Raw genomic sequence first — 8,584 nt, forward strand, 5'->3', positions numbered from 1 at the left:
AAAATTAATTCTAGGACTATTCGAACTCCGATTTCAACAAATTTTTTGTCAAATTGAACGTCTTGAAAAGAGGAATCCAACGACGTCAAATTCGATCCAATTGAAGCCCAAATGGGTCCAAATCAAGGGTCCAAAGCAACTTCAAAGTATAAATTGGACGACCAAATGATATTTTTAAATTATTTTGGTGGTTGAGAATGATAATTGCTCTCGGCTTATAAATAGAGATGTTGCCTCTGGAGAAGAAGCAAACCAGGCAGTGACTGATAAGGTGTTTTATCCATAACAATGAAGAAATGTTGAAGATAAAAAAGTTAAGAAAGTTGCAAAAAGAAAAAAAAATCAAATTAGCCAAAATATTTAAATTCGATATCAACAATTTTTTTTTAAACAAAAACATTTTATTGATAAAAGGCAATAGTGATACAAGAGCTAAACCTAACAATCTATGATACATAGAAGTGAACCCCAAAAAGTCAAAATAAGAAGAGAACCCAACAAAGGGGGGCTCAAGAATGGAGGCCCCCAACACCAGCCTATCAGCAAAGCACAGACCATCTGTAGGTGATAAAAAAATGATCCAAAAGCCAGCGCCGAGACACCCAGGTTGCCAACCAGCTCAGCCAAATAGGGGCAGTAGGGGCTTCCTCATCATTGTCCAACAAACCATCAAAATCCGTCCACGAAAAAGCACAAGCCAATCACATCCTACTTCTTCTTGCCTTTCCTTCTAAGCTTATAACCACTCACATTAATAACATTACGAACAACAGAGCTATCCTTCTCACAATCATAAAAATCAGATTCTTCCCCACTAGAAGAAAATGAATCCTCCAAAATTAACCAATAAGATTGAGCCAAAACTGATTTATTCCCAGACATCGCCACATGCTCTTTCATTTTATCATCATATAAAATTGATATCGGGACATTAACAACATCAATATCGTCCTTTGAGCTTTTAGAAGAAACCAACTCAGGTTGAGCATGTGCCTAGTTATCTAACACCAACTTAACATAAGAGGCATCGTCCCGAATATGGGAAGGTACATCACAGTCAGATAATTCACGCAAGGGTGAATCAGACAAAGAAGACAGCTCACCAAGACCATCAGCCAAAGCCAAACCACAAGGAACAGGCCTAAAAATTGCTCCTGCTAAATTAAGTTTAGAAATGACACCACCGTTAACAACACCAACATCACTAACACAAACCCGAGGGAATTGAGTACCTGGCACCTGGACTAAACTAGGAATAGAATTAACAGGTGGACTTCCCTTACGACCAACCTCCTTACCAACCAAATTGTCAACACAAATTAAAACACCAACACCCAAAGTTACAGGGCCACAATCAACTGCAATCACCTCATTCTAACAATCCCCCACATATGTTAACGGCAAAACAGGGGTAGGGGGAGATGAGCTAATCAAAATAGGATTAACATTCGGAACGACATTAGGAGACAAAAAAGGTACAAAAGAATTAGCCCCTACAAAAACCAAAACATCCCCCAACTCTTGCTTAGCAGCATTAGGAACATGTTTAGCAATAGACGATACATTAGATGAGAGGGGACGACATTTCCAAGCTAAATGCCTAATGCTCTTGCAGGAAGCATAAAAGGGGGGAAATCATCAAACCTAGACATACCCTAAAAACTCAGACCCTAACAAGACTTGGTTAGGATAGGATTTAGTAATATCAAGCTCCACAAGAACACGAGCCATAGATGCCCAGGAACCCACAGAGATAGCATCATCAATTTTCAGTGGTTTGCCAAATAAAGAACCCAAAGCATGAAGAATATGAGGGTTATATAGATGAGGACGCAATTGTAGGAAAGAAATCCAAATCGGGATAACAAGCGATTCGACAACAACATCGAAGGACAGTAACCATTTCGTGAGCTTCATGTAATAATTGAAAACAAGATATGAACAATGGTAGAACACCCTATAATAATCCAAATCATTCGCAAGTTTGATCAAAATGTGAGGAGGATCTAGCAAAGTAACCGAAACATCACCATATAATTTAAGGTTAAAGAAAAACTTTCTAATATAATCAAGAGATGGCCTCTTAGTAGAGAAAAAAACCAACAAGAGAAAACTGAAAGGGGGAGGCCAATTCTTTAATTTCCTGGTCGAAAATCCACTGTGAAGGTAAACCACGAAACGTGGAGGGCCGTAGCGTCGGAAAAGAAGAATTCGAGTTGGATCCAGCAAGTGCTTCTAAAAAAGAGTGCGAATGAGATGAGCCTCCTAAAAAATCAGGGTCGCTCAAACGAATCAGAGCCATTCTGGCACCAGCAAGGGGGAGGCCCCAACGGGGCGGGAGGAACCCCGACAAGCTCGAGAGAAGAAAACCCTAGCAGAAGAAAAAAAGGAACTAACTGCACAACTCTTAAAGCGCTGGCAAGATTTAAAAAAAAAGTTTAATTTCGATATCAATATACTATATAATCACTGCTAAAAATAGCATACGAAATTTTATCTTTGAATATAACTTATAATAATTTATATTCTTATAAATCTTTAAATTGGACACCTACATACTATATAATCATTATTTTAAAATTGGGGTTTTTACATGTATAACACTTAAAACTATCATATTTACCTATTAAACATCTAAAGTTACCTATTTACTAATATACCACTTCAAAACGTTTAACTTAATCAAAAAAACCACTCCGTTCGCTCCCGTCACAGCACAGACGTCGCAGCTCCGACCTCGTTGGCCTCTTCACCGGCCCTACTACAGAACCTACCAACGCAATAGGCGCTTCCGAGTATCGCCGGCGGCGGCCACGTTTTCTCTGCCTGGAAGCATGTGTTGGGGAAGTGGCCGGTTTTTTTGGTGCTTTTGTAAAAGACAGTTTTAAAAAACATTAGTTCAGAAAATGGAGTTTTGTAACGGAGAAGCATATATAAAAAGTTTTCTCAAAACTGTAGAAAAATGAAAAAAAAGAGTTATTGGGAACGTGATTTGACAAACCAAACAACACAAAAAAAATTCCTCCATTTCCAAAAACGAAAAAGGCAAAAAAACGCTCAAACGAACAAAGCCTAAATTTTATTAAGAAACCTAAAATGGGATTTCCGGTTTATTGAGAAACCGGACTTTGATTTTCCAATTTCTATAAAGCGGAATTTAATTTTCGAGTTTATTAGAGACCCGAATTTGTAATTCCAAATTTGCTCATTTATGAATTTTGAGGGCCGTACGATGCTTTTTATAAAAAAATACTTTCTGACCTGCTCATTAAAAAGAAAGGAAGATTTACATACATATTAAGTTATTAACCTATGTTATTCTGTTTACATATTTAACATCTAAAATTTTAATATTACATATATATCATACATAGTTCATTTTCATATCAAATATGAATGGTAGAAATGAAATATATAAGTGGTATGAAGGAAATATGAGTGGTATATTTGATATTAAAATAATATAGGGTGGTATTTATGTAATATTAAAATTTTAAGTGTTAGATATCTAAATAAGATAGTATAAAGTGATATGTATGTAAATTTACCTTAAAAAAATATGTTTTTATTATATAGGTAAATTCAAATCTAAAATTTTTAAATCCAATTTGAGTCTAATTGGAAGGTTAAATCATTTATTTATACCCTTAAAAATAAGCCAATTGAAAATAAAATTGACTAAAATTTTACATTATTTGAAGCACAATAATTATATAACATTAAATAAAAAAATCCAAAAAAATATCATAAATAGAAAGGACGAGTAGAGATAATACTCTACCACCATTTGATAATGACAATGGTTTGTCAAAATTTCAAGATGAAAGGAGGTATGAAGAGAAAAATTATGTGGTACAATCAAAAGAATTCTTGAAGGCTAAATTTTTCGAAGCAATTTTAAACAGTGGAGCTATTAAAAATATGTTTATTTTTCTAGGCCTTTTTTTTCTGCAAATGTGATTAAGAATTTATTATATTTATTTATTCATAGATTTAAATATAAGTAACAATCTTATAAGCTGGCTTAATCTGCTTTTTTTAAGGTTAATTATTATTATATGATAAAAAATTTCCCAACATTTTTTTTTTCTTCCAAAAACCGGAATATATTAAAAAAGAAAGGTTACAATGAAAGACCCCAAACATGGCCACAACATTAGTTTACAAAAGGAACAGCAAAGGCACAAAAAGGCCAAAATGAAAAGGGCTCCAAAGGTGTGGACTCAGACAAGCATCTGGTTGCCAGGGAGGAGCCATCCATGGGGCACAGCAAAACCGACAGAGAGAAACAGCCAACACAACGGACCACCCAGGTTGCTCACCAACCCTGGCCATCCACGACGCTTGCAGCAGCGCTGCTTCCTCATCGTCCATAACATAACTGATAGAACAACCACACCGAAAGAATCCGTCGAGAGCAACCACACAAAAACAGAACAATAGATCCAGTGTGCAGCCAAAAGAAACCAAATGAGGAGCCACAATAACCTTCAGCGACCACGACGGCCCCTCCCCCGTGACCTACCACGAGAAGCAACTGAGACAAGAGATTTGTCACGTAACACATTGAAACAGTTACCAGGATCATCGTCCCCAGAAGATTCCAAAAAATCAGATTTAGAATCATATGAACCCTGAAGCCAGTCCAGATTCACACGAACATCAATACCCGAATTGTCCTTTACATTGTACACTAATTCTTGAGGATTAATTAAAGTGACAGGAACATCTACCAAATTATTCTTAACTAAACAATCATTAAGAATCGAGCTAGAGGTGCCAGAAACAAAAGCATCACACACTCCCACACCCATATTATCAGAAACAATAACAAGTTTACTCTGGCATTCCAACACAGACGGAGTAGACTGAAAGTTTGTTAGAGATGTTAAGCCCTTATGAACTGGCCCAAGGCTAACAAAGAGAGAGGTGAATTGGATAACATTAAAACCAAAGATAAAACTCAAACCAAAATCACTACAGAAATCAAAGTGCGGAAGTTAAATAATGCGGAAGTAATAATAAGAAAAGAACACACCCAATTTATAGTGGTTCGGTCAAACCTTGACCTACATCCACTCCTTGGAGGCACCCTCCAAGTATTGCACTACAACAAGTGTCTCTCCTTTAGCAACCACAGCTAGGCGGAGAAGCCCTTACAAAATCACTTTCACCTTCCCCGGTGCGGCGGAGTCACCCGGTCCTTTGACACCAAAGAGATCTTCTTCTTTGGTGAATTTCCCTCGAGACAAGCCTTGAATCCGATGGTATTAAGGTACAAGCCTGCTGGAGCAACCGTGTGGAATCCCCCTCCACACTCCCTTGAGTCCCCCCTCACAAGATCTTCTCCCTCTCTCAGACTTCACCCATTCCTCACTCCCTTTCAAGCTTTCTCTTCAAGTTTCCCCCACAAGAACGAAGCTACAATGGCTTCCAAAGATACTTACAAAGTATCATGTCATAGCTTAAATAGAAGATCTCAAAATGAGCTCATTAATGGAAGTTGTCGACATTATCGTCCAGGACGATAGGCATATCGTCCTGTACAATCAGTACAATTTAAGCCCAATCAGCCGGGATGATTTGAGATGATCAGAAGAAGTTTGTTCATATCGTCCAGGATGATAATAAATTATCCTGGATGATCAGTACAAATCATGGAATATCATCCTGAACATCGCCCTGAAAAATAGCTATCCGATATCCAATCATCCAGCACATCGGCCAGGATGATTTGGTATTCGTCCAGGCTGATTTGATCGTGAAATCAAGTCATAACTGCTTTTCTTAAATTCCAGAGAAAAATTGACCTGGATCATCCTGGATGATATTTTATAGTCCTGGACGATCCACCTGGACGATGTCCAAAAACAGGTTATTTCTAATTATATTTGGCGGTAAATTCTTTCTGAATTTAGCCTATCATCCTGGCCGATAAAAAATCATCCAGGACGATGTGTTTTGCATAATGATGGCTGCTTTAATGAGGATGCCCTAATTATAATTTTTGCTTTTGGACAGATCGACCCGGATGATATAAATATCGTCCTGGATGATGTTACCAAAAATAGAAATCTTTAGGGAGCAACATAAAATCTTCCAAGTTACAAAACATCAATAGCCCCACAAAATAAAATAGACTCAAGAAAGGAAAAAGTGTACAAACTGACTCAGACCTAATCTACCCAATCTTGAGCTGGTTCCAAATTGCAGTATTATCGTGTGGACCTGAAATGTTAGTAAATAAGATCGTCGTAGAGAAATAAGAGTGTTTGCTATCAACAAAATCATAAACCATGAAAACAGATCCGCAATAAGCATTTGGGAGGAAGAGCATTGGCTTATAAAATTATGAGATAGGAATTTTATTTGTCTACAATGAAATAGGACGCACTTGAGTTTACATAAAAGTGTGAAAACTGTCAGTTGCATTCCAATCTTATCCATGCATTTGCTCTGCAACTTGCATCACTTCAGAGCCCCTGGCCTTTTGCCCAATGAGAAATTGATATAATGGGACCCTTCCCTATAGCCACTAGACAATGGAAATTCATCATTATGGCTGTAGATTATTTCACCAAGTGGGTGGAAGCAGAACCTTTGGCAAAAATTACTGAAACAAATGCCAAACAAATCTTATGGAAGAATATAGTTTATTGCTTTGACATTCCTGCAAGAGTCATCACTAACAACATGACTCAGTTTACTAGAAGATCTTTACATTTTTTTGAAAAGATTTTCATATTCAACTCAGTCACACAGTTGTTGCCCATCCTCAGGCTAATGGGCAAACAGAGGTTACAAATCAAATAATTCTGAAAGGGCTGAAGACATGCCTAGGGAAGGCTGAGGGGCAATGGGCTGAAGAACTCCAAAATATCATCTGGGCTTATCATACCACTGCCAGAACTCCCACCATAGAGACCCCATATAACCTCTATTTTGGTACAGAAGCAGTCATACCAGTTGATATTAAAGTCCCGAGCAATAGAGTTCAGACTTTTGACTTCAATAACAATGAAGAGAGACTCAGGACAAATTTAGATCTCCTCCCTGAAGTAAGAAATGAAGCCTCACTCAGGACTGCTGCATAGCACCAGTGAATTTCTCATCACTACAATCGGAGAGTGAAACCTCGATTTATCTCCATTGGGGACTTAGTTCTGCGAACCATCGAAGCCGCTGGAAAAGACCCTCAGTGCAATAAGCTCTCTCCCCTTTGAGAAGATCCTTACTTGGTGGCGGCTATGGTCAAGTCTGGAACCTTCAAACTGAAGGATGGTAGTGGAAAAATGCTCCCCTGAACTTGAAATGTGGGCAACCTTCGCAAGTACTACCAGTAGGAGTTGATATTACTGTTTGTTTGATGTTGTATTATTCGTAGTATTTATCTTATGTTATGTCCTCTCAAGTAGTTATGCTTTGTATCTTTCAAGTTTTTCATACACCCCTTGTGTGTTGATTGTAAAAGAATGCTTTTTCTGTATCCCTAAGTTTTATTAGGGAATTATTGTACCGTCTTACATAATACAGTAATGTGGTGTTCACCTTTGCGGTGATATTATCTCTTTCAAATTACCTTTTTTTGTGATTCGAGAAAAACACAATTAATATTGTATCTCAATCACTGGATGACCAATCTCAGGGGGATCTGGTCCGACCACTTCTATACATGTTAAACTTATCAAGCAAATGCTTTGATTAACAACCTCAGATAGGTTAGGATATCCAAGGAGGATATCTCTCACATTCATACAAGTCAAAAGAGACTACCAGAATATTTGAGTCAATTTCATATGCATGTGAAAAAGAGAAATATCTTTTTTTATATAACTCACTGAAACATCAAATACATCATATGAAAACACCAACACCATGAACACACATATAATCACTTGAAAGAAAATAAATGTGATACATACAACATCAGAACAATCCTACAATATCTCAATATCATCATCATCCTTGTCCAAAGAAAAAAAAACATGTTGCAACTCACTCTCTAACTCTTCACCACCATAGTCTGAAGAAGGATCACCAGAAGCCTGGCTAAGAGTCAACCCCTCGATCTCCCCTCCATTCTTACACTGCACTGCAAGAGTACCCATCATGAAACCTTTGATGAAGTCATCCTCTATGCACCCTGCCTCGAAAGCCTTCACCTCTACATCATAAATATGATTGCGATCTTCATAAACTTGGTCCTTGATAAAAATCTTGAAGGCATAAGATTTTTTGAACTCTTCTACGACTGCAAATGGCGACTGCTGAGCTTCCTTCTCTGATAAGTTACTCAGGAGCTTCTTATTGTCAGCTTCAAGGATTTGCTGATCTTTCGATTGTTGAATGTTCACCGCCTGTGCCTCTACCAACTCTATATGTAGACGATCCATCCCCTCATTCTGGGAGGAAGCCGAAGTGATCCTATTTTCCAACTCTGCTCTACACTGGTCAAAATGATCCTCCACCACCTTCATCTCCATCACTTTATCGTTATAATTCTTCTTATATTCCCCCTGAAGGTACTTAACCTTCACAAACTCATCGTTCCAGTCATCCAAGGTTATATTCACCTCGAGTTGCT

This window comes from Dendrobium catenatum, unplaced genomic scaffold (genome assembly GCF_001605985.2).
Source record: "Dendrobium catenatum unplaced genomic scaffold, ASM160598v2 fragScaff_scaffold_857, whole genome shotgun sequence".
NCBI classification, from domain to species: Eukaryota; Viridiplantae; Streptophyta; class Magnoliopsida; order Asparagales; family Orchidaceae; genus Dendrobium; species Dendrobium catenatum.